This window comes from Hemicordylus capensis, chromosome 8 (genome assembly GCF_027244095.1).
Source record: "Hemicordylus capensis ecotype Gifberg chromosome 8, rHemCap1.1.pri, whole genome shotgun sequence".
NCBI classification, from domain to species: domain Eukaryota; kingdom Metazoa; phylum Chordata; class Lepidosauria; order Squamata; family Cordylidae; genus Hemicordylus; species Hemicordylus capensis.
Genome location: NC_069664.1, coordinates 7,568,037 through 7,594,923, shown reverse-complemented (window position 1 = coordinate 7,594,923; position 26,887 = coordinate 7,568,037). Strand labels below are relative to the sequence as shown.

The 26,887-nt window shown below is 43.1% G+C and overlaps 1 protein-coding gene across 5 annotated transcripts in view; it reads left to right on the top strand.

The window, feature by feature from the left end:
• Nucleotides 1-26,887, top strand: part of PPP3CC (protein phosphatase 3 catalytic subunit gamma) — an 81,961-nt gene that overhangs the window by 1,688 nt on the left and 53,386 nt on the right. The window lies entirely within an intron of this gene.

Here is a 26,887-nt window from a genome sequence, read left to right as displayed (position 1 = left end):
TTGTGGCCCTTAGCAGAGCCAGCTTCTATGACTCCTGAAACCTACCTGACTTTGTTCACTGGTTATCTAATTGATGGTCAGTGATCTCCTCCCCTCCCCAAATTTGTGTGCCTGAAATACTATGTGCTGTTTTAAAATAGCTTGTGGTACTGGAAACAGTTAATAAGCATGAGGGCAAAATGTTAATCGAGAAGCTGTTGGATTAGTGGGAGGCTTTTACAATGTAGATTTAGCTGTCCTAATTAATCTGGTGCTATCTATCATACCCACGTATTGAGGAAGATCTGTTTTATATGCTCACTTTGTTTAAATGTTCACTCAGCTCCTAGATAAACAGCTTCTGCAAAACAGCCTCGATCTTTGCTGTTGCAGGGGTGTGTTAGACCTTTGCCAAATTATCGGTATAGGTATCTCTTGTAAGAGCCCTTGCTCATCCTTTGTGAACCTTTCCTTGTCTGCTGTCCTAGTCCAGATCTGAATGTATGTTTGTGCACGATGTGACTAGGTGGTAACATATCTACTATACAGTATCTTGAAAGATACTGGCTCTATGGCCTTGAGGCTTAAGTAAGCTTTTATGTTGATTGTTATTGACCTTATTGGGACTCAGTAATACTGCTATTGGATGAAAAGGTGCTGAATTCTTTGTAAAAGGAGCATCCTCAAAATCGTTTTCCAGACCCCCAGTTGCTGCTCTATCTCTTCCTGTTCTTTCCTTATGATCACGAAGAATTTATTTTTGTACACATCACAAAGATTAGATACTATGTCAAACAATAAACCTTTTTCTTCTCCTCTACCACGTTTAGTGTAGATTTTTATGAGGAGCAGAGGCGCTCTTACCCCTGGACTTCAGGGCCGGAGTCCAGGGCCCCCGCAGCCCCTGGGGGCCCCCAAATTCTTTTTAGTCTGTCCCAGGTGGTGTGGTCACCTTGGCGGAGCATGATGATGTTTAATTTGCAGGAGAGGGAGGCCTCCAGAGGCCTTTAGGTCCAGGCTCCAAAATTACCTAGGTACACCTCTGATGAGGAGTTGTGCTTCCAGCATGAAGTGGATTATTCCCATGAAAGCTAATGCTGGCCTGTAACTATAGAATTATTATTTTTTTTAATGTTAGTCTCCAATTGTTTCCTGTTTATTCTACTAGTAATTCTAGAATATTAGTGCATTTGCTGTTAGTGTAGCTTTAGACCTCTCATCAACATGTATTGCAAGAACTGCAGAGAGGTGGGGGGGTGACCCTACTTCTTAATTGTTCTTGTATTCACCTTGACTGTATGGACAAAGACAGAGCTCAACTAATCTGTGTTAAGTGACTTTGAGTCAAGTCCTCTCCTGTGCAGATAACTGGTGTGGTATAATGGCTGGCAGATCGCTCCTGAGCATTTTTGCTTGAAATAAAGTTCCATGGACTTCAGTGGAGGTTACTTTAAGTTAAATGTGTGTAGGGTTGCAGCCTGAGAGTGGGAACTTTGGATAGGAAGTCCTCAGTGTGGTGTAGTGGTTAGTGTTGGACTTCTGGACCAGGGAAACCTGCATTAAAATCCCTTCGCAACCATGAAACTCATTATGTGACCTTGGACCCAGTCAGCAGCTTCAGCCTAACTTGTTGAAAAGATAAATGGAAGGGACACTTTATGCGCCTCTCAGAGCTGCTTGGACAAAGGTGGAATTAAAATGAAAGAAATATTAAGTACTAGGATATGAATAGTGTATCCCATATGGAAAGCCAGTACTGTATAGAGGAGTATTTAATGGGAATCTTTTGTCTGGAAGGAAATTTCAAAATTTCAAAATTGCCTTTAGCAAATAAGTTTATGGCCAGTTATGCCCCAGAAACATCTGGTAGGGCTGGAAGTTTGGGGGTAATCTTCACTATCAGAATGTATAGTGAGGGATAAGTGAGACAGTGCTGGTGATACAGAAGCATCTTAGTGGTTCTTCCCCCTTCCTGATGATTAGCAAAGTGATGAGTGACTTGGTTCACCCTCCTCCCTCCCAGTGTAGGCAGCAGAGCTTATTTGAAGTAATTTTGGATGCCTGGGGCTCTGTTTCTTTTAAACAAAATGATTGTAAGGTAATTTTCTGTATTTGCCATAGCTACATTTGAGATCTGAGAAAAAATCCAAACTTTGATCACTCTCTGTCCTGAAAATGTCTCCATCTTGTTAATTATACAAAGCAATGTTTGCTCTGTGGATCTATTTCTGCAGTGACTTAGGAAACCTCTTGTTAACTGTACTGTTTCTAACCTTTATTAAAACCATTCGCCCACCCAGTTTGCTTGGAGCCCCTCTCCCATCTCGCATCACATGCCAAGCTTTCTCTTAAGCTTTATGTTGGCAATCAGTATCTAGTTTTGCTAGCTGCTCTTCAACAAATGCAACAAATCACTTTGAGGAACATCTCTATGGGAGTGCTCAGAATTTAACTCTAAACAAAAATGGTTCCATGTCCTTGATGTAATTTGTGTAAAGTTTTGATACTGAACAAGCCTGGTTTGCCAAACATTGGGTAGAAGAAAGTAACTAGAGAACAAACTTACTACAGATCCCCTCCCCCCCCATATAAAGGGGCTTAGGAAATCATATGGACCCATTGTGAAACAGTAGATTCTTGGCTGGTGTAGGAGGTCACCCAACGTGGGATTACATCCCTCCACATGCTCCAGAAAGCACTTCACATAGAAAAATAAATAAGATGGTCTGCTGTCCCCAAAGGCTCACAATCTTACAAGAAACATCAGAAACATCATATAGACACCAGCATCCACCACTGGAGGAATGTTGTACTGAGGTTGGATAGGGATAGTTGATTTCTCCTACCAAATATAAGAGAATCACTGCTTTAAAAGGTGCCTCCCCGCTCAGTTAGGAGGAATAGGCTGTGAATGCTGAGTTCTTTCTGCATTAATATGGTCCTCCAGGTGATGAAACAAGCTCTTGGCCATTTCCGTTTGTGGCAAATGTGGTCTTTTATGCTTATTTCCAACCATATTGGCTCATGGCAAGGTGTTTATCTGCAGCCTGATATGTGCAAGGTTGGACGTTGATTGGCCTTTGGTGTCCCTCTGCAGCCCTGAGCCACAACTGACTGAAAACCTGAGTTGTTTGTGTGAGGATATCCTTATATATGGGCTGAGGAAAGGAGCCGGTGGAGTTTCATGCATAAAGTTCTGGATTTCGACCAAGAAGATCAAATCCTTATGGATCCATGAGGCGCACTGGGTCAAGTTGTGCCTTGGCCTAATCTACCTCCCAAGGTGGTTGGGAGGATAAAATGGGATCAGCCCTGTGTATTTTCACCTGAGTTCCTTAGAGAAAGAGTAACATCTAAATGTGATAATACAGTATATTTGTTAACAGCTTTTTAAAATTTGTGCGTTCCAAAGATTTTGTAAAAGGAATTCAACCCTCAAACTGCTAAACCAAGAGTTAAGGCAGGAAAACCTTTAAGAATTACAGACAATGGCAGGATTGCTGTGGGCTTTTATTTTAGAACATGGCAGCCTCATAGGATGATTGCTGTGTCTTAGAGTTTAAATTTCCAATGTGAAACTTTGTGTTTGAAAACATAATCTGGCATCCTTTGATGACAGGGAGAAGAGTTGTGCCCAGGGAATCTCCAAATGAAAGGTATTTGTTCCAGAGTTTGGCAGGAAAGTTAGACTGGATGAAGAGAGATCCTGGCCATTGATTTTAAATATAGAAACTTAAATCCTGACAGTTTTAATTAGATCAAGGTAGATGTTTCGTCCAAGGTTGGTGCCCTTTAGAAGAAATTATCTTGTTCAACAGTGTTACTTCCATCTAATGGTGTAAGGAATGTTCTAGTTAAAACGTTTGTTTAGTTTTCGACATTGATTGCTGATACTTTGACTTGCAACGACAAATGGAATTTAGAATTGCTTAAAATGTTCTGTTCCTCTATAAGTGTTGTACAGTGCTGTTTTAAAAGGGCAATTTTGTGTATGACCTCCTCATGAATGTGAATCATGGTGTCAAACTGTGCATGCTGCCACACCTTAAAAAAATTATTTACAAGTGTAGAGGTCCTGGTTTGTGGCTTATTCGGTTGTCGCTTGATTGTTTACTGTGTCAATATCCTTGAATGCTCAGTCTAGTGGGTTGTCTGTCATTTTCAGGAGACTTTCGGACAGTTAATCCTTACTTTTTTTTTTTTGCCTTTCTTTTGTGAAGTCTAGAAATAGTTTTAAAGATTTGGCTGCCATATTATGGATGCTTTAAGTGTTCTGCTCTAGTAATTATTCTTGCAAGTATAATTTTTCCAGGTGCTGCTGCTTGCCCAATGCAGAAGGAATTGAATGTTAATGTGTGAACTTTTCAGGTAGCCGCCTACGTGATGGCTGCAATACAAGTGGTCTGCAAAGAGCAAATGAGTCAGAATAGTACTCTTTGTAATATAATGGAGCTTAAGAATGGATGGTATAGACCGACTTAATTGTGCAGTTATTTCAAGTTTCTGCTAACTTGGCAAAGAGGCACCTTTTAACGTGTTGATTCTCTTTTATTTAGCAGGGGGAGAATAACTGGCCCTATCCACTCCCAGCACAGTACCCCTCCAGTGACTGTTGCTGGTGTCTATCTTATGTTTCTTTTTAGTCTGTGAGCCCTTTGGGGCCAGGGATCCATCTTATTTGTTTGTTTGTTTGTTTGTTTGTTTGTTTGTTTGTTTGTTTGTTTGTTTATCTGTGTAAATGGCCCTGAGCCATTTTTGGAAGGGCGACATAGAAATCAAATAAATAAATAAATAAAATGTGTGAACTTTTCAGGTAGCCACCTACATGATGGCTGCAATACAAGTGGTCTGCAAAGAGCAAATGAGTCAGAATAGTACTCTCTGTAATATAATGGAGCTTAAGAATGGATGGTTTGGACCGACTTAATTGTGCAATTATTTCAAGTTTCCAGCTTCTTTCTTTCCAAATAACAAGTGAGGGCACTTACAGTCCATTGTCCATGATTCAGAATGCAGTCTTCCTTCTTCTAATGTTATGTTTCCAAGATATTACAAATGCAATGAAAAAAGCTGCAATCCAAAAAAGCTGCCAAACCTGAAGAATTGACAACAAAGGAAAATGTGTATGTTTGCTTTGGACCCATAGGAATGGTGTTGATATGGCTTGGTGAAGAATAATAGTAACGTGAATGAACATCCAAGAGCTTCTTTGGGTATACCCAAGGGTTTGCATGTGCCCTTCGAGATTTCTGTGAAAAGTTGATCTAGTTCACATAGTACATGTAGGCTTTCGAAAAGCTCTTGACAAAGCCCTTCACCAAATCCTGTTGAGTATATGTACTTAGGAGTCATAGAATTGCATGTTTGTGGCTTTTTAGTTGAGAAAAAAAGATACATAAGAGGGGATGTATTAGAGATGTATAAAACTGCATGATGTAGAGAAAGTTGATATTTTCTTTCCTCTTCTATCACATTAAAACTCAGGATCATCTGTTGAAACTGGTCAACAGAAGGTTCAGTACGTACAAAGGGATGTACTACTTCCTTTACTACTTTACATATAGCACTTATGGAATTTAATGTTGTGGGATAGTCACTGGTCACCAAGCTAGATGGCTTTAAAAAGAATTAGATAAATTTGTGGAGGTCAAGTCTATCAGTGGCTACTGGTCATGATGACTTAATGCAAGAGCTGGTCTTGTGGTAGCAAGCATGACTTGTCCTCTTAGCTAAGCAGGGTCTACCCTGGTTGCATTTGAATGGGAGACTAGAAGTGTGAGCACTGTCAGATATTCCCCTTAGGGGATGGAGCCGCTCTGGGAAGAGCAGAAGGTTCCAAGTTCCCTCCCTGGCTTCTCGAAGATAGGGCTGAGAGAGATTCCTGCCTGCAACCTTGGAGAAGCCGCTGCCAATCTGTGAAGACAATACTGAGCTAGATAGACTAATGGTCTGACTCAGTATATGGCAGCTTCCTATGTTCCTATGTTCTGGCATTCAGTGGCAGTAACTGAATACCAGTTGCTGGAAAGCTATAGTGGCAGAGGCATATCTGCCTACAAGGCCCATTTCTAGGTTTCCCAGAGACATCTAGCTGACCACGGTGGGAAGCAGGATATTGGCCTGGATAAACCATTGGCCTGATCCAACAGAGCCCTCCTTATGATCCTCATGCCATGCTGCAAGGAATTCTTGAAACTCCCTTGACATTTCCAAAGGGGTTTACTATATGAGAAGTTGTTGCTAAAGACATAAGTCCAAGAGACCTGGCCCAGGGATACCCAGTTGATATCCCTCCTCCAATGAGCCATGAAGCTCATTATGGGGCCTTGGACCAGTCACTGACTCTGAGAGGAATGAGCCATTATAAGAAAAACATTGAGTTCAACTAAATATTTCATTCATTTTGGTTATGTGGCAGTTGTAGGGGGTGGATATCTGAAGTGTGGGCCATTCTACCTGTTATGCCATATCTGCTAATTCTCTCTACCAAAACTGAGGGAAGAAAGCTGGGTGAGTGGGGATTTGCAGAGGAGAGATAACAGGGATGTTTAAGAGGCTAAGCGTCCCTCTTCTCCCCCCAGTAGTTATTCCTGCTACTTTGGAAAATATTGTTTTGAGAATACGCATTTGCTGAGATAATATCTAGCCCTGTCCTCGGCTAATGTCCCCCATAATGACTCTTTAAGGACTTTTTACATTATTTAAAAGAATGTAAGAAATCAGTTGGGTGCGCAGAACTAGTCATACAGTACTTTGGATTCTATCCATAAATCTTAGAAGAAATCCCTAGGAGTCATGTCCAGTGATTTCAGCTTTGAAGGGCGGACCTGTGCTTGAAAACCTCATGGCTGGGCAGGGGTGTGATATCTAGATGGGTAGTAGTAACCAAGGAATGGAAGAACTGTGCAGTCAGAGATATGAAGGCCCTGAGAGGAAATTGGCTTTCTTTTATTTTTCTTGTTCTGAGTCCCTAAATGGAAATTTGGGCAAAATTGAAGGTGGGGAAAAACCATATGTTTTCTTTCAGAATGAGTGATTTTTTTTAAAAAAAAAGCAATAGGGTTATAGCCAATTCATGATGCTGCAGATCTTCGATCCAAGATACAAAATTAAAAATAATAGCATTGCTGCTGCATTTTACTGAATGACTAAATAAACAAGCAATATTTCCACATGCTAACTGTGGCAGAGAGTGAAACCTAGTAGGATTTGGACAAGGCATTTGCTCTATCCTTTCACTTGATTGAGAATCTGGAGGCATCTGAGGCAACCAAGAAGCAAGAGGAATAGGACTATGTTGTACAAGGCAATATGCTTTGCTTTTTTTCATGCAGATCTTCCATTTTCTGAAGTCAAAGTGGAAGTTAAGAATAGGAAGCTATAGATTTTTGTGGGAAACTACGTGTTGTGTATTTTTCTTACAGGTTTTTTTTTTTGGTGTTTTTTTTTGTACTTTGTAAATTCTGAGTTCCTTGGAAAGGATGGTATAAAATCCTGTATGAAAAATAAAATGTGTAGTTTGGCCCTTTGGGACTGCTGTGTGCAGAGAGGGGTGTTTAACCCTGCCGCTTATGGAAGTTTCCTCATGGGGCAATAGCAGTCTTGGGGACAGGATTTTAATTGATACTTCCTTCCAACATACTGTGGTCCCGATTATTATTGTCCATGCATCTTCTATTTTAATTTATAAAATATGCAGGGCTAAACTATATATTTTTAACGTAACATGCAGTTTGGCTCTTGGGCATTGATTAACTGGAGTCATGCTGGTAACTTCAGAAACTGCTGGTAACTTCAGGACAGACACTTTAGTTATGCCCCTTAGTATAGTTGTTGGTATTGGACTAGGAAAGGGAAGACCTGGATTCAAATTCCCATGCAGCCATTAAGCTTGCCAGATGACTTTGAGCCAGTCTCTCTCTTCCTCTGCCCTATTGTGAGAATAAAATGAGGGTAAGAAGAACCATGTGTGTGCCCTTGAAGTGCTTGAAAGAAGGGTGGGATTAAAAAATTGCACACATAACTAGATGTCGGCCATTGTTTGATAGAATTAAGACATTTGTATGTCATAAATATATCACATAGCACAGTTTTATCTGCTGAGTTGTTCAAAATACATCTTAATTTCCTTAAAGTAGAAAAGAAGTCTAGGTTTGATAAGGAATTATAGCATTCATTTCAATTTTTTTGCAGATTTCTGGCTGTATTTTTCCAGAAAAGCTTTTCCATGGCTGCAAAACTTTGAAATTTTATGTATCGATATGTCTAGTACACACACATAAGTTCACTTTAGTTTGCTGACCTCAGAAATTTCAGGCCAGAAACCAGATTCTGTATCTGCTCTGTGAAGCCACAGCTGAATCTTAGAATGTCTGTTCAGCCTTTCCTAGACACCTTGGGCAAGACCTTTATACAGTAACATGGTGAGTAGCATGGTGAGCAGAAAAGAAAATGACACAAGGGCAAGTCATTGTAATGCTTTGTTGACTGAAGGAAAAGGGAAGTTTGGGTGACCTGTACAACCTTCAACTGCTGAGAAGAAAAGGAATAGGAAATACCACTAGAGAAAACAGGAAGTAGTGGCCTTTTATTTACAAACAACATTGATTCAGATTTCTGTAAAATTCTACAGGCATGGCATAAGATGACTGTAAAATGACAGAACACACACTTGTAAAAGCCTTTTAATAAAGAGTTATGGATTTAGCCAGTATTTTCATTTATTATCTTATAGCAAGACTGATACTAGTATCAGAAAAATCTAGAAAGAGGGATAGACAAATATTATAGCAAATATATTCCAAGATTATTTTAAAGAATCTTACTGTGATGATAAAAAGAGTAAAAACAATGGAGAGAACTAGAATCCCCAAAGATGTATTTATTTTAAGGATTTGGAATATTGGACAGAGTCCAGGAATGTTCTACTTGCCAGTCTTTGAAGTAATTAAATTTGAAAATGTGCTATGTGACATGCTCCAATAGGAGGAAGACATATTTCTACTAGGGATGTGCATGAAATTGATTCTGTTTTGTTTCGAGCTTGAAACAAAACGCAAGTCCCTGGAACGTTTCGTCAAAACAATCAGTCAAGCTGGTTGTTCTGACAGAATGAGCTTAGAATGTTTTGAGTGTTTAGAACACCCATTTTGGAGGGCTGTTTTTTACTGTTGGTGTGTAGACCAGGCCTCCACTCCATACTTAGTACATTAGCCTGCCTCGGAGTACTGGTTTATCCAGGATGGCACACTAAGTCCAGGGTGGACACCTGCAGGGGCGGAGCCACCATTGAGTGAACGGGATCAAAGAACCCAGGTGGCCACCCCCAGAGACCACACCTTGCAGCCCCAGACACACACGCCACATCTGACATTAGTTGCCGGGGGCGTTATTTCACTCCCATGCGGGGCCGCACAACCCTGTTTGGGGCCGAAATCAGCAGGGAGAGCCGCTTCTGGCCTCGCTGCCAACAAAGCAGGGCCGCTCTCCCTCCCAAACGGGGCCGCACGGCCCCATTTGGGAGGGAGACCACATCCCCACATCTGTTAGATGCATGGGCTTAGCTTGCCGGCCCCCTGCGTCTGATGTCAGATGCAGGGGCGGGGCCAGGGATCGGCGATGGTGGCCGAACACGGGCCGCCACCAGCCTCCCTCCACCACTGGCCTGGTCTACTCACTAACCCCAATCAGTAGACCAGCTTGGAACATTCTGAGCTTGGAAAGTTTTACACATCTCTAATTTCAATGTATGGGGAAGTGGTTATTATTAATTACAATAGTAAGGCTTATGAAGAAACTGAGCAATCAGTTTTCAGTTTAAGATGCAGCACTGTCTAAATAGTAAATCCAAAAACTTTGGACAAGGACAACCAAAAGCAAAGCTTTCAGGAATTGATATCTGGAAGTAGTAATCAAGGGGTTATCTGAGAAGATATACAAAATCTGATGGAAACGGGGGCCAGGATTTGAAATTTAGAAATTGGAGGAAACTCCAGACTGGGCTCCAGCTACATGTTTTCTTCATAGGATAAATAGCAGCTTTAGGAAGTCGGGATTTAGATCAGGGGAAATGGCACAGGGAGGAAAAAACTTCTCGCAGAGCTGAGGCTTTGACCTGGCTTGGGGGCCTTAGGAGCAAACTGAAAGGGGACAGGGATGGGGCAAAGTGCACCTCTGTCAGGAGGCTGTTTTGTAGCTTGGATGCCTTGGCTGAGAAGGCACTATCCTTTATGCAAACCCAGAACATGGAAAAGGGCTTCTTTCATGGAGCTTTCTGTGAAGCTCTTATGGGAGGGAGCAGTTCTTGAGATACCCCATCCCAGACTGTTTAGGGCTCTAAAGGTTTAAGAGAAGAACATACTCTTGCTTTTTCTTCATTTTACTTCCTTGCCATTCTAATAAAATAAAAGTAAATGGACAGAGATCCGTAGGCTTCTGTTTGATGCAGAGTGTACCATGGGAATGGAAGTAGGCGTTTAAAAGGTATCTTCAAACCTAGCCTTAGAGAGCAGGTATTAGGTTGCACAATTCTTTGGTCCTTCAAATTGAATTTCAAATTATCTCCCTGGGTGAGAACTAAACTTTTCAGTTTTGAACCCTGTACATTTTGTCTTGTATGATGTTGTATGCTGAATCTAGAATAGTTAAGATTTTGATATTTAAAGATTGGTGGAGGGGGCAGAGAAGAAATGATTCATCACAGGGACACAGTAGAACAGATTTGGAGATGCATGGAAGATTTGAGGAAAGAATATAACACAATGGGCACTAGTCAGTTCCTGCATGGGAAATCTAAAGCAACCTCTGGAGACCTAATGGAATCAAACTATCAGAGTTTACTTTATTGCAAGTCTTTATTTTATTAACTCCCCCCCCAAAAAAGTCATTGAAATAACTTCCCAAAGCACAATATCTTCATGGGGATGGGATGGGTTAGCTCAGTGGTAGAGCTCATATATTTCATGCAGATGGTCCCAGGTTCACTCCTTGGCAGCATCTTAAGAAGGGCTGGGAAAGATCCCTCTGAAACCCTTGAGAGTTGCTGGCAGTCGATGTTGACAATACTGAACTGGATGGACCAATCCAGCTTCATGTGCTCACCTACTGCTTCAGGTTTGTTGCTGAAGTCCTGCTCAGCCCCAACTAACTCACTGTTGGATGTAAGGCTGATAAGAATTGTTTCTACTATGCACAGAATGTTGCTGGATACAGTGAGGTAATTCAAGATTGTAGGAAGCTAAAGATTTAATGAAGGCTGATGGTTTTGCAAGACTCAGAAATGTTGGGTACTTTAAAAAAAATTCACATATACCTGGTGGACTGAGACAGACAGGTGGTATCCCTACATATGTGGTGGTGCTTTGTAGGTCCCCCCCCACAAGGCTCTTACTGCTGTCCTGGAGTACAGTCCAGTGGTACGTTCCATGCAGACCTCACTGAAATGAACAGGAGCTGCATGAGAGCACAGTGGGGTTTGCCAAGGGAATTGCCTGTTGGATCGTAGCCCTCATCTTATTTGAAATAGAGCTGTGCCCATGGAGAATGAGCCTGTCATATTTTAAATGTGATGCAGGGTAGAAGTACCTAGTAGTAAGATGTATGCAAGGGTTTCTGCTGGCTGCAGCCTTCCCTTGTAGGATGAAATGAGAGGCTTTAGCTAGCAAGAAATTTCACATGACAGTTAAGAAAAAATAAAGTTGGTAGTTAAAGGAGGCATCCCCTTTAATGCACTGAAATCCATTATTATATGTCAGGGGCTCTAGAGCACAAATTGGAAATCTTGTTAGTGGAGACTGGGGCTTAGCCTGGTGAGCTGCCTGGGACTACTGATGCTCAGATCTTAGAGCCCTCTTCAGGCACAGAAGGGAACAGGCCTATACAATATTGCTCCTATGTTAGGTCGCCTTTGAGTTGGCCAAGCCTGTGGTACCTGCCAGGAGCCTTACTTTCCATTCTTGCCCAATTAACAGAAATGTTTCTTCTGCCTGTTCACGTCAGGTTCCAGCAAATGAGTGAAAAGACTCTGGGCTGGGCGGGAAACTCATCACAGGTCGGAAATTGGGCGGCTGGGCAGGAAACTCATCACAGGGTGGGATTTGGGTGCAATCATTCACAACATCCAACCTGACTCTGCCACAGTATAATTGTTCTGAGGGAGGCTAGAGATATTATTTTTACAGATGTCTGGCAACCAGGGTAAGCTTCCTCCTGTTTCTTCATGGATCCACAGATGTGTGGCTGCATCCTCCTTGCCTTACACCTTCAAAGGACTCCTTTCTCTTTTCTCTTACAGAATTGAGAGAGCACTTGGCCATGAAATGAAACACTCTCACTACCATTATTTGTATACCACTTTTCAACAAAAAGTTCACAAAGTGGTTTACAAAGAAAAAGAATAATAGTAAGATGGCTTCTTGTCTCCAAGAGCTCACCATCCAGAAAGGAACAGAAGGTAGATACCAGCAGCAGGCACTGAAGGGAAGCTGTCCTGAGGTTGAATAGAGCCAGTTGCTCTCCCTCTGCTTAATATAAAGAAAATTGCTGCTTTGAAAGATGCCTCTGCCCAGGTAGCAGGGATAGGAGGGCACCTGGCAGTTGATGTATGCCAAAGAACCCACAACTTAGGATGGGTATCTTCAAGTGCATATGTAAAAGCAGTTATAGAAAAAGCCTAGTAGATGATTTGTACATCCAAGAAGCATGATGTCTTAACTGGTGCTCTAGCTTGAGAAAGGAGGAGATAATTCCTGTAGTAGCGGCATAGGAGTTGATGCTATACAGTAGTACAGTGTGAATTTCTGCATTTTGAACATCAGCCTCTGAAATAATTGATGTCCTTGCAGAACCAAATGGTTGAGTACTGTATTTTTCTCCTTTAATATGAATAGCGATAACCAGAAAGAGCCCACCAACTTAATTGGGATACAGTTTCTGCTTTTGCAGTTACTACACAGATGGGTTGCTTGAAAGCATCTGTCAGGTAATGAACTGCACTGCCACTTAAACAATAGTTTAAGTAGCAAATTATTAATTAGTTTTGAGGATTCATGTCCCTCCAGCATGTCTCCAGAATTCCTCAAAATGCCTTACGGTGTATAAAATGCAAACTTTCAATTGTGACAATAAAATACCATTGTTAAAATCAAGGGGGGCATACTTCAGTGGGCAACCATATAAATAATTGGCAGCAGCAAATTCCCAGTGAAATTTCAATAAAATGGGGGGCAGGCAAGGAGGGAGAATTAAGAGAGATTGCAAATTATTTCTGGAATGAACTGGTCTCCTTGATGTCCTAAAGATCAGCAGTGAGTGGGCCTGCTGAATTTTTCTGATGAGGAAGTCCCATAGCAAAGGTGTCATTATGGAAAAGATTCTACCTTTGTGCTGACCACTGGCATATCTTGGCTAGAGAAACTTGCTGATATTGAGGAACATGTCATATAGCCTTAATTCCACATCAGTCCTTCTCCTTGTCTGTGATGACAAAACAGCTGGCTTTTTAAGTCACTCGTATTTAGCCACTTCTGTTTAAAGCAAGAAGGAAGGAAGGCTCCTGGCTTAGGAAGTGAGCCTGTAGGAAGTAGGGCAGGGTGTTGGTTTAAAATAGTCCCGGAGGCTGGCCTCTGCTTGTGATGAACTGAGCTATTTAGGTAAATCCTGGAGTCATGGTGGGGGTAGGTAGAGCCACATGCTAATCTAAAGATATTAGCTAGTAGACCCGTACAGTAAAGGGCTGGGTTTATCCCTGCTTTGCTTCTTGTTGAGGACTCTGCAGTCCACCCAGGGGGTGTTGTGCTGCCAGTGTTGCTGCATGTTGGAGTTGTTCAGTGAACTTAATATCTTGAATAAGAATGGCATTAAGCATTTCGAAAGCAGCTGAAGTAAAAACAGCAGTGGTAGCGAAGGCGTTGGTTTGTAGTCTAGTTCCTCTCTCCAGGGCCAGGCTGGTGGTCCATGTGGATGATGTGCTGCCCTGTGAAAAAGGCGTGGGCAAAGAGAGCTGAGGCATCCCGAAGGGGATGGGTGTGCTGTGCCTGCCTGAGCAGCCATGGAGGCCTTGGGCAGGAAAGCCAAGGCTTGGTGGGATGGCGGCGAGATGAAAAACAGGAGTGGGCGGGAGTTGAATGTAGGCAGAAGATCCTGAAGGATGTGGCAGAAGTTGGAGGGAGGGATGATAAAATGCTTCTCTGCTTTTCTTGAATTGTTTAACAAGTGGTGGGTGGGAGTGTTCCGTGTGCTATCTAGATTGCTCTTCTGTTTTCCAGCCACTGAAGGGTAGTAATTCCCTGACATGTCTAGAAACGTTTTTCCTCCTGTTTGAAGGCTAGACTGGGTCTTGCTCTACTCTGTCCGATGCAAGTGGTGAATGTTCATCATCTTAATTAATGAATTTAGCACATTTATATACTGTAACACCCAAAACTCACATCTCTGGGCAGTTTACAATAAAACGCAGATTAAAACAAAATTAAAACATTGAAACAAGTTAAAAACAATGATTCAACTAGAGCTGGAAACAGTGTTCTCTCTCATTTTTTTCACCTCTGTGCAGAATGAGTTTTGTTCTGGGTGGGAGTATCAAGGCAGTGTGTGCACACCTGCATTCAGAGTGGGGCCCTCCTGATGCAAGCTGAGCGGGATCTAAAATTAACTGAGCAGACAGCAAAAACTTGTGAGCACATACATGTGTGCACACATTAGAGGGAACAGTGGCTGGAAATCTGATGCAAACCAGAGTGCGGGGGTGGGGAGGAAATTTAATTTAATTTATTATATTTGTATGCCACCCCAAACTTGCATCTCTGGGCGGTTTGCAACAACATAAAACAAATTATTAAAACAACTTAAGATCACAATTCTAGTTAAAAAGCTTGTGTGAAAAAATGCATCTTTAAAGCCTTTTTAAAAGCTTATATAGGTATAAGTATGTGCACCTAGAAAATAGTAGCAGAGAAACAAAGTGGGGCACAATAGAGCAGAGGTAGGCAGTCTGGCCCCCCAGCTGCCGTTGAACAACTCCCAGCACCCCACATCACAATTAATTGTGGCTTAAACGCTTCTTTATTTGTTCCATGACTCTGAGATAAGACTCTTAATTTCAGTCCTTACTGTACTTTCCCATGTACCTGTTCGAGCCTAACTGGAAGCTGAACAGCAAATTTAAAGTAAAGAAGAGCCCCTCCAAAATAAAGGGCTCTTACTTGCTCCATCTCAGTTTGGTCTGCAGGTAATTGGCTGTGTACACAACTGCTTAGGCATTATCTCTAGTACAGTATGTTGTTCACCACTGTGAGTGCTTCTGAACAGAGAGAACAGCTAAGAAGTACTGTATGGTATACAAATGCCAAGATGGAGTAGAGTTACTTTAGACGTTAGATGGAGTTGCTTTAGACTTTGGAGCTAACAATTTGTTGTTCAGTTATCCAGGTACAGGAACCTAGAAAGCTGCCTTATACTGAGTCAGACCCTTGCTTCATCTAGCTCAGTATTGTCTACTCTGACTGGCAGCAGCTCTCCAAGGTTTCAGGCTGAAGTCTTTCCCAGCCTTACTTGAAGAATGTGGCCAGGGAGTGAGCCTGAGACCTTCTGCATGCAAGCAGATGCTCTAGCACTGATCTATGTCTCCATCCCCTAAGGGGAATATCTTGCAGCAGACGGTGCTCACGTGTGGTCACCCATCCAAATGCAAACCAGGGCAGACCCTGCTTGGCTAAGGGAACATTTCATGTTTGCTATCTCAAGACCAGCTCTCCACCTTGTATAAAAGCATCAAACAAGCCCTGCTGGGTCAGGTGCAATTTCTACTGTGGCCAGCTGGAGGCCTGTGGGAAGCTCAGAAGCAGTGCATGATAGCAACAGCCCCCATTGGTCGCTTGCCCCCGCACCCAGTAACTAGTATTTGAGAGTGTAATGCTTCTGAACCTATAGATTCGATTTGGTTATTGTAACTAATAGTCACCTTAAGCGGCGCAGTGGGGAAATACTTGACTAACAAGCAGAAGGTTGCCAGTTCGAATCCCCGCTGGTACTATATCAGGCAGCAGTGATATAGGAAGATGCTGAAAGGCATCGTCTCAGACTGCACGGGAGGAGGCAATGGTAAACCCTTCCTGTATTCTACCAAAGCCAACTACAGGGCTCTGTGGGCGTCAGGAGTCGAAATCGACACACTTTACTTTATTTTATTGTAACTAATAGCCTTTCTTTCTTTCTTTCTTTCTTTCTTTCTTTCTTTATTTATTTATTTATTTATTTATTTATTTATTTATTTGATACATTTCTATACTGCTCAAAACACAAGTTCTCTGGGCAGTTTGCAAAACAATAAAAACAGCCAATAAAAGATTAAAACATTTCAACAATTAAAATTAAAAAGCAAAAACGATTAAAACAATTAAAACAGTGTCTAATTAAAAGCCTGGGTGAACAAATGCATCTTGACTGCCCTTTTGAAAGTTGTAAGAGATGGGGAGGCTCTTATTTCAGCAGGAAGTGTGTTCCAAAGCCTTGGGGCAGCAATGGAGAATGCCTGTCCCTGACTAGCCACCAGACAAGCTGGTGGCAGCTGCAGATGAACCTCTCCAGATGATCTCAATGAGTGGTGTGGTTCATAGCAAAGAAGACGTTCTCTTAAATACCCAGGGCCCAAGCTGCTTGGGCCTTTATAGATTATAACCAAAAGCTTGTTCTCTGCCCGGAAACTTACTGGCAGCCATTGTAGATCTTTTAAGATAGGAGTGATATGGTCTCTCCGAGATGACCCAGAAACCAATCTGGCCGCCGCATTCTGGACTAACTGCAGTTTCCAGACTATGTACAAAGGCAGCCCCACATAGAGCGCATTGCAGTAGTCAAGTCTGGAGGTGACCAGCAGATGTATTGCTTTTCTGAGGTCATCTGTCTCAAGAAATGGATGCAGCTGGCATATCAGCCAAAGCTGATAAAAGCCACCTCTGGCCACTGCCTCAACCTGGGACACCAGGGAGAGTTTTGTGTCCAGAAGCACCCCCAGACTGCTTACCTGTTCCTTCTGGAGAAGTGTGACCCCATCCAGAACTCTTTGATAGAGCTATCCTCTGTGAATGTGTCCAATCCCCTTTTAAAGCCATCTGGGTTTTCAAAGTGACCATTTTAGATCTCGTGGTAGCAAATACATTAATTGTGCATGTTGTGAAGATATATTTTCTTTTCTGGATCTACTGCTGACCAATTTGATTAGGTGATGTCAAGTTCTAATACTTTATGTGTTTCTCTGCTGTTGAAAGCAAGAGTTGTGGATTCCCCTGCTAACTTAGCAAAAAGGCAGCTTTTTAAAATGGCAATTCTCTTTATTTAGCAGGGGCAGAGCAACTGGCCCTATCCACCCCCAGCACAGCTTCCCTCCAGTGGCTGTTGCTGGTGTCTATCTTATTTTTCTTTTTAGATTGTAAGCCCTTTATCCTGCTTTTGGTTTTAGTTTTATGCTTTAAAAAAAAAATGAAAGCAGTTCCAAGCCACCATGTGTTAAAGGGCCAGGATGGAAATATTTTAAATAAATAAATAAATACTGGTGATAACAAGTGAGTTAGTGGTTGATAACAAAGGTAACAAAGTCTTGCTGAGATTGCTTAATTTTAAGCATCACACCTGTTAGAGGACTAGTGTAGTGCAGGGGCTGAGCTATGAATGAGGGGGTCCCTGATTTGAATCTGCTGACTGTCATGATGGTGCATCGGTTTCCCCTGGAGATTCCTCATGTAGGCAGGTTGGTTTAGTTAACTTCTCTTTCACTAGCTTTACTTTACCATGATAAACAGTGAGTGTTGTTTCAAAGACTGTTTTGAACTTGTCTTAATTTTTTTTCTTAAGAGCAGCACTTTTCAAACAATCCTGGATAATGTGTCACAGGAAGTGTGAGCTTCTCTAACCTCATATAGTGCTGTTTTTACATGTTTTGATTAACCTCGGAGATGTGAAGGCTATTTGTTCCTTGCCACTTGGTACCAAAATGTCGACATTCTCTCCCTTACTCTCCGCACCATGTTGCATTGATTGGGAGTACTGGGGCCAGTGGATCAACTTGATTTGACTTACACAGTATTCATGTAGTACCAACAGTGGTTCCAGGGCAAGTCTGGGGGTACATGATCCAGGCAGCTTGCTGAAGCTGAGCAAGTCTGGATCTAGTCAGTACCTGCATGGGAACCAGGGTACACCCCCTTGAGTTCCATCATGGTGTGGCATTTCCTCTGCACAAGCCTCACAAACGCTGGGCATACAGGCCTCAGAAGGATGGGGAGGGGATTCTAAGCACCCTGTTCCTCCTCCATCTGCCAGGGAGAGAGCCCGTATAGGCATCCACCCTCCATCTTCACTGGCCTCCTCATCACTCCCTTCAAGCACATTCTCAGGGTCAACCCGCCCCCCCTTAGACCCTCCCCTGCCTTCCATTCCCAGCATCATGTATTCTGCCTGTTAGCCCATAAAGGGGTCGCCTTACAGGACTCCATTTTCTCTTCCTGCCTTATCCTCCAGGATCTCTGCAGTGCAGAGGGACCTGCTAGCTCCTGGCTGCAGCCAGGCAATGGCTTTTCAGGGCATTCTGGCCCAGTCAAGGGTGGCCATCCTCCCAGCTTACTCACCCTCCCACACCTCCCAGCATGGTTGCTGTCAGCTTTGTGCGCGGCCAGGCGATTCCCGGCAGTTGATCTGCTCACTGCCCAGTTGGGGGAGTGCCCTGCCCCGCTGAGCGTTGGGGAAGAGTCCCGACACATGGAAGAAAGGTAGGGTGCAGATATAATAAATTTCTAGCAATGGTTTGTTGGGCCCTTTTCTGGACTATTGTCTTTGCCTGGCACTAGACAAGATGTCATAGAAGAAAGGCTGGATATAAATGAAATGTAATTTTAAAAAAGGTGCTCAGGGAACATAGGAAGCTGCCTTATACTGAGTCAAACCATCAGCTCAATATTGTCTATGTTGACTGTCAGTGGCTTTCCAAAGTTTCAGATAGGAGTCTTTCCCAATCCTACCTGGAGATGCCAGGGATTGAATCTGGAACCTTCTGCATGCAAAACAAATGTTCTAGTACTGAGCTACAACTTCATCCCCACGAATTTAGGAAGCTGCCTTATACAGAGTCAGACCATTGGTCCATCTCGCTCAGTATTGTCTACGCTGCCAGTCAATGGCTTCTCCAAAGTTTCAAGCAGTCAGCATGGTTTGAGTAACAATATTAAGAGGTAAGTTTCCAGCTCTTTCTTCAGTGTCGGATGTATTTGGGTTTCGGGTGAATATCTGGTGGAAAATACATTAATGTGGGGGTTCTCGATGATATTGGACTACAGTTCCCATCATCCTCAGCCACAGTAGTGAAAGTTGAAGTCCAACAACATCTGGGGAGCCAAGTTTGAGAACCACTGCATTAAGGACTGCGAGTTATAAGTTGTCGCAGTGTGTTATGCTATAACATGCTGAAACAAGTGATAAGATGGATGCATATAAATGTATATAAAGCAAATAAATAAATATTAGAGGCATATTGGCTTACTTTCCCAGCTAGCTGTCTTCCATATGGTAGAATGCCTCCTAAAGCAGCACGAGGTGGGTGCATTATACGGAGGCCTGAATTTCATCTTCCTCTCCCCTCCTCCCCTTTTTTGACACAGAAGACTTGCAGGAATTGGGTCACAGAGCTCCTACCTCACCTGCTATCTTAGACCTGCTCTACCCATGCCACAGAATGAGATGAGCATTAAGAGGCAGAGTTGTGAGATGGTTTGAATCAGCTTTACCCCTTCAGACTGCACTTGAAGTATTACATTTTTGAATGTCCCCCACTCTTGCATATAAGAAAATAACACAAAGAAAGTGGGTTACAATATTTCTCTAAGCGTGCTGGATTTTTACTTGCAAGGTTTTAAAAGAGTCTGCATGGTGTAGTGGTTAGAGTGCTGGACTAGGACCGGGGAGACCCGAATTCAAATCCCCATTCAGCCATGAAACTAGCTGGGTAACTCTGGGCCAGTCACTTCTCTTTCAGCCTAACCTACTTCACAGGGTTGTTGTGAGGAGAAACCTACGTATGTAGTATGCCGCTCTGGGCTCCTTGGAGGAAGAGTGGGATATAAAATGTAAACAACAACAACAACAGACTGACAACCACCACAGGCATGACAAGGTATCAGGAATGATACACTGGAACATCTGCAAAAAATACAAGCTACCTGTAGCCAAACATTGGTGGGACCATAAAATTGAAAAAGTTGTAGAAAATGAAGATGCAAACATATTATGAAACTTTTGACTACAAACAGACAAATATCTGCCACACAATACACCAGATATAACTGTAGTTGAGAAGAAAGAAAAACAGCCAAAATAACCGACATAGCAATACCAGGTGGTAGCAGAATAGAAGAAAAAGAAATAGAAAAAATAACAAAATAAAAAGATCTACAAATTGAAATCGAAAGGCTGTGGCAGAAAAAGACCAAAATAATCCAAGTAGTAACTGGTGCCCTGGGTGCAATTCCAAAACATCTTGAAGAGCACCTCAACACCATAGAGGCCACAGAAATCACCATCAGCCAATTATAAAAAGCAGCTTTACTGGGAACAGCCTATATTTTGCAACGATATCTATAATAACAACAATATTGATAATAAAATTCTGGCATCCCAGTTCCTTGGGAAGGACTCGATGTCTGGATAAAACAAACCAGTCAATAACACCTGTCTGACTGTGTAAAATAATAATAATAATAAACATGATAGAGCACTCAGACTTGATACCTCACCCTTTGCAGTATGAAATGGTACAGTCCATTCTACCACCCCCATTCCCTCTCTGTGTTATGTAGGCCTGCATATGCAGAAGAGAGTGCGTCTGTGCATGTACCTATCATGGAAAAAGGATCATGGCCTCGTTACGTACATTGACTGGACCATATTCCCTATTGGGTTGGATGAAAGCTGGAAAAATGCAATACCTAGAAAACAGATACTTAAAAACAACCATACTAGTTTTTCAATCCCTGCCCAAGAACCTCAAGGAATGCTGTGCTTGCTCCCAGGAAGCAGAGGAGGACAGCTATGGAGTCTGAAGTCACACACAAGGAGGCTTAATGAGTCTCTTGACCATTTCATAGTCTGCCTATGAAGCCCAACATCCATGTTGGGCTTTCAAAGGGGAAGGAAAATAGAGATGTCTGCCTTGGACCTGCGGCGGTGTTCAAAAAAGTGGGGGGGGGGGGGCGGGATGGGAGGACTTTGTGCTGCTGCTTCCGCGTAATGCTTCCTCCCAGGCTGGCTGTTCTCTGCCTCCTTGCCTTGCCTCACAGTTGGCACCGGCCTCTGCAGTGCGTGCTGCTGACTGTCACTTTGTTTAGATTTCTTGTACGGAACTGGTCAGCGTACGCCTCAGAGCTGGCTTGGCTTTTATGACAAGTACACAATATGCAGCGTCGCTTTCTACTTCAAGTACTTTTATGGTTTTTAAAAAAATGTTCTCCCCATTTCCCCCCACCCTTCACCCAACTGCTGTAAAGGACAGGATCACATTCGCTAGCAGGTGAGGGAACTCATTTACGGCTAACAAAGAGCCCCCCTGTTTTATATAAATATATATTAATGATCTATTCTTGGGCTGGCTGTCAGCTTGCTAACCTTATGAAAACAGGTGGTGAGTTTCCCTGCCCGCTGACATCTAGGAATCCCCTCGCCTCTCCTTTGGTCCGCTCCCTTTGTAAAGTAGATGCAGCTGTTTGCTGTAGGCCTTGGGCATTGTGCCTCTTCTCCCCTCACCACCCCGCCCTGGCTAAGGTTAGACAAGTTAGCTGAGGCAAACATCCAGTCCGATGGCACCAATGAAAGGAGGAGGATGGCTCTGACACTGGCTGGCACGCTGTTGAGTGATTGTTTTGGAGTAGCCAGTATATTTTTAACTGCTAAAAGGTCTTGGGACCTGTGCCGTCTCAAAGATTGCTTTAAAACTGTGCTGCAGATTTCCCTTGGGCCATTTCTTTGGGGCAGGTGGCGGTTTGCAATTGCAGCTGAGCATTTTGTAGCCCTGTGTTTAAGCATGGGGCAGAACCCAGAGGCGATGTCCCAAGAAAGCTTTGTCCAAACGTTCAGGGTCATATTGTTCAGATCATTGGGCCTTCACAGTAACTGCTTTACAGCGGCCACATTTGGAGTACTGCGTAAAGTTCTGGTCACTGTATCTCAAGGAGGACATTGTCGAACGGGAAGTGGTGCAGAAAAGGGCAACCAAGATGATCAGGGGCCTGGAGCATCTTGCTTTTGAGGCAAGGCTACAGCATCAGGGGCTCTTTAGTTTAGAAAAGAGGCAACTATAGGGAGACATGATTGAGGTATATACAATTATGCATGGAGTGCAGGTAGAGGCAAAGGTAAGCCCCTCCTGTATTCTACCAAAGAAAACCATAGGGCTCTGTGGGTGCCAGGAGTAGAAAATGACTTGACGGCACACTTTACCTTTACCTTTAGAGAGAGTAGATAGAGAGAAATTTTTCTCCCTCTCACAATCCTAGAACCAGGGGTCATCCCATGAATGAAGGTCAGGAAATTTAGGACTGACAAAAGGAAGAACCTTTTCACACAGGGCATACTTAATCTATGGATTTCTCTGCCACAGGATGTAGTGATGGCCACTAGCTTGGATGGCTTTAAAAGGGGCTTAGACACATTAATGGAGAACAGGTCTATCAATGGCTACTAGTCTGGTGGCTATAGGCCACCTCCAGCCTCAGAGGCAAGATGCTTCTAAATACCAGTTGCAGAGGAACAACAGCCAGAGAGAGGGCATGCCCTCACCCCTTGCTTATGGGCTTCCCAGAGGCATCTGGTAGGCCACTGTGTGAAATAGGATGCTGGTCTAGAGAGGCCTTGGGACTGATCCAGCAGGGATGTTCTAAATGCATAAGGCAAAAAAGAGAAAATCCCAGAGACAAGCCAAAGTATCTCCTGCACTGTGTGTCATATCTCATTTACAAATGCTGCTTGGATTTTCTAAGCCAAAGCAGCAAATATTGAAGCAGGAGTTTTGAGGGAAGAGAACTCTGGCCCCCTCCCTTGACTGCTTTCCTCTGACCTTGCTGTCCACCTGTCTGGAGTTCCCCATCTTTCCATTCTTCCCAGTCTTTGCCAAACAGGATGTTTTTAGTTGTTGTAATTATAAGTTATTCTTAACTGTTTTGATAGGTTATATACCTACCTTGATATTTTATGATTTGGTGGAATACAAAGCTAATAAATACAAATCCGACAGATATTTATGTGCTGCTTTTCAGCAAAAGTTCCCGAAGCGGTTTACATAGATATGACATAAATAAATGAAAGGGCCCCCTGTCCCTGAAGGGCTCACAGTCTAAAAAATAAACATAAGATAAACGCCAGCAACAGCTACTGGAGGGGTGCTGTGCTGGGGATGGAAAGAGCCAGTTGCTCTCCCCCTACTCAACAAAGAGATTCAGCACTAAAAAGATGCTTCTTTGCTCAGTTAGCAACAATTTTATTTTATTATTTAAATAAAATAATTATTTAAAGAATTCTTTAAGGACCTGAACCAGTGTTTTTGCTGCAATTTATCTGTTAGTCTTTAAGGTGCCACAAGTCTGTGTGTGCAAGAGACTAACAAAGCCACCCCTCTGGATTCTGTTTTTCTGAACATGCAGTTTTTCAGATTGGTTTCCCTGGTGGGGATAGAATATCTTGCAGGACAGAAAATAAATGGCCCTTCGGCTGTCTAATAAATGTGTTGGAGTTGCCTCCCTTTGAGGGAGGCATGAAGTGTTGTGCATTTGGAGATTCTGCTGAGGGTGGAAATGTACTTGGTACTCCTGATGATTATCATGAATCACAAAGTGGGCAGGCACAGTAGAGATGTACATGTCTTTTAGTGCTATAACTGGGAATGTCCTCATATAGGCATATATTCTACCTGTCATTTCCACGAAAGGAAAAGAATCCACATCTGTAGTTGTTTGAAGAAATTGCTTATTTTTGTATATATTTGTTTTTACTCGTTTAATCTAAAAATATCCAAGCAACGTACCAAGATATAATAAAGCAAGTACAAACAGTATTAAGATCAACACGCAGCAATCAAGCACAACAGAAATTAAAACGACTTACATTTGTTTGACGGTGAAAAGCAAGGAAGCCAATCTAATTCCCTAGGCTAGAGGTTTCCAAACTTGGCTCCCCAAATGAGTTGTAGTCCAACATCATCTGGGGAGCAAAGGTTCAGAACCTCTGCCCTTGTGGGGGTGTTCCATAACTGTAGTGTTGTGAAAGAACACCAAGAAGGTCTTTTTTTCTGATGTCCATCAACTTAATTGCAAGCTAGAGAGCAAATTGCAAACCGCCAAATTTAGAGTTCGGACAGGTTAATATGGTTAGGTTACTGGTCACTTTCTTGGGGAAAGGGGGCAGTTGTCATTGAGTGAGCATTAGGTTGGCAAACAATGCAATTCCCCTTTGGTAGCTCTCTGCATATATTTATTATTATTTAATTAACATTTTTATACTGCCCAAGACTTGCGTCTCTGGGCGGCTTACAACAAAAAAATCATAGAAAAGTTAAAACATTAGTTAAAACAAATGACAACAAATATTAAAACATTGGTTAAAATGAGAGCAAAAAGTTAAAACATTACAACAATTTAAAATTTTAAACCAATATTTTAAAACAATGTTAAAACTATTAAAACAGCATTTAATTAAAAGCCTGGGTGAATAGAATAGATTTTTTAAAAAAATTGTCATAGCTGGGGACGCTCTTATTTCGACAGGGAGCATGTTCCAAAGCTTTGGGGCAGCAGCTGAGAAAGCCCTTAACATAGCTTAAGTTCGCCTTCTAGCCTGAAAGGCCTACTAGCCTGATGGCTGCCTATGGGGGATTGGGAGCCAGCTGAGCAAGACAGTGGCTGGATGAATGCCTTTGAAAGATTTTGCTAACGTCTTAATGAAAAGTCTACATAGTGTGAAAAACTGGGGAAACAGTGGGAAGGACAGCAACACGTTTGGTGGTTGGAAGAAGAGTGACCACAGGAGCTGCGTCGGGCCCTTCTTGCTTACAGGTGGAGATCCACAGTTTTTTACTGGCCTTAGTCACCAAGTCAAAATCATGGCCGCCTTCCTGCTAGTGTTGCTTCAGCTGAGACAGACCTTGCCTTTGGCTGCCAGTCTGCAACAACATCCTGGGCACTGAGACCGAATGGTAGCTGGAGACTCTTCTCCGCACACCCAACTTCCCACCAAAGTAGGGAAGGCAATGAGGAGCATTCCTGTTCAGCTGCTGCTCAGTTAGAGTGCTCCAGAAGCTGTGGCTGAGCAGCACCCCAGCACCTTCCCTGCCCCCCATCCCTGTTTCATAGCAGGTGCAGGGCATGCCTGTTCAGCTGCCGCTCATCCGTGGCACTCCAGGCCCCCAACTGGCTCTGTTTGGTCACGCATCTCCCTCCCTCCAGTTTGATCCTGCATGTCCAAGGCAGCTTGTCCAAACGGTCCCCAACCTTCCTCCCAACCCCAAAGCTGGGGAGGGGCCAGGGATTGTAGTGCAGCTGCTGGGACTGTTCCCACCTACCTCTTCAGCTTCAAGGCTGAGAGGAAGAGCAGGGCTGGTAACAGTTGCCCTACTGGGCCCTGCTCACTTGCCACAGTGAGCATTACTGTGGAAGACTGGTTGCATCTGGCAGGCCTAGATGCCAGTTGATAGTTTCATAGGAAAGTGAGAGTGTAGGTGGTTTGTTTGTTTGTTTGTTTGTTGAAAGTATTTCTATACCACCCAAAACTTGCGTGTCTAGGTGGTTTACAATTAAAATCATTCAAAACATTGAATCAGTTATTTAAAACCCAGTATTAAAACTATTTAGAACTATACATCTAATTAAAAGCCTGGGTGAATAAATGTGTCTTCAGTGCCTTTTTAAAAGTTGCCAGAGATGGGGAGGCTCTTATTTCAACAGGGAACACATTCCAAAGTCCAGGGGCTGCAACAGAGAAGACCTGTTCCCGAGTGGCTGCCAGATGAGTTGGCAGCAGCCGCAGGCGAAGCTCTTCCGATGATCTTAGCAGGCAGTAGGGCTCATGGTGAAGAAGACATTCTCTTAAATACCCACCAGCACATTGTATTTTGCCCAGAAAAGTATCGGTAGCCAGTGCAATTCCTTCAACACAGGAATAATATGGTCTCTCCTAGATGACCCAGAGACGAATCTGGCTGCTGTGTTCTGAACCAACTGCAGTTTCCAGACTAGGTACAAAGGCAGCCCCACATAGAGCGCACTTCAGTAATCCAGCCTAGAGGTTATCAGCAGATGTACCACTGTTTTGAGATCGTTCATCTCAAGAAACGTATGCAGCTGGCGTATTAGCCGAAGCTGATAAAGATCACCTCTGGCCACCACCTCAACCTTTGGTACACCAGGGAGAGGTTTGGATCCAGAAGCACCCCCAGACTGAACACCTGTTCCTTCCGGGAGAGCCCGATCCCATCCAGAACTGGCAGATCAAAATCGTTTCCTGAGTTCCGACTCCACACAATAAGTACCTCTGTCTTGAGAGAGGTACACAAGAGAGCTGGTCTTGTGGTAGCAAGCATGACATGTCCCCTTAAGCAAAGCAGGGTCTGCCCTGGTTGCATACGAAAGGGAGACTAGATGTGTGAGCACTGTAAGATATTCCCCTCAGGATGGAGCCCCTCTGGGAAGAGCATCTAGGCTCCAAGTTCCTTCCCTAGCATCTCCAAGATAGAGCTGAGAGAGATTCCTGCCTGCAACCTTGGAGAAGCCGCTGCCAGTCTGTGTAGACAATACTGAGCGAGATGGACCTATGGTCTGACTCAGTATATGGCAGCTTCCTATGTTCCTATGTCTTATCTAGATTCAGTCTCAGTTTATCCCTC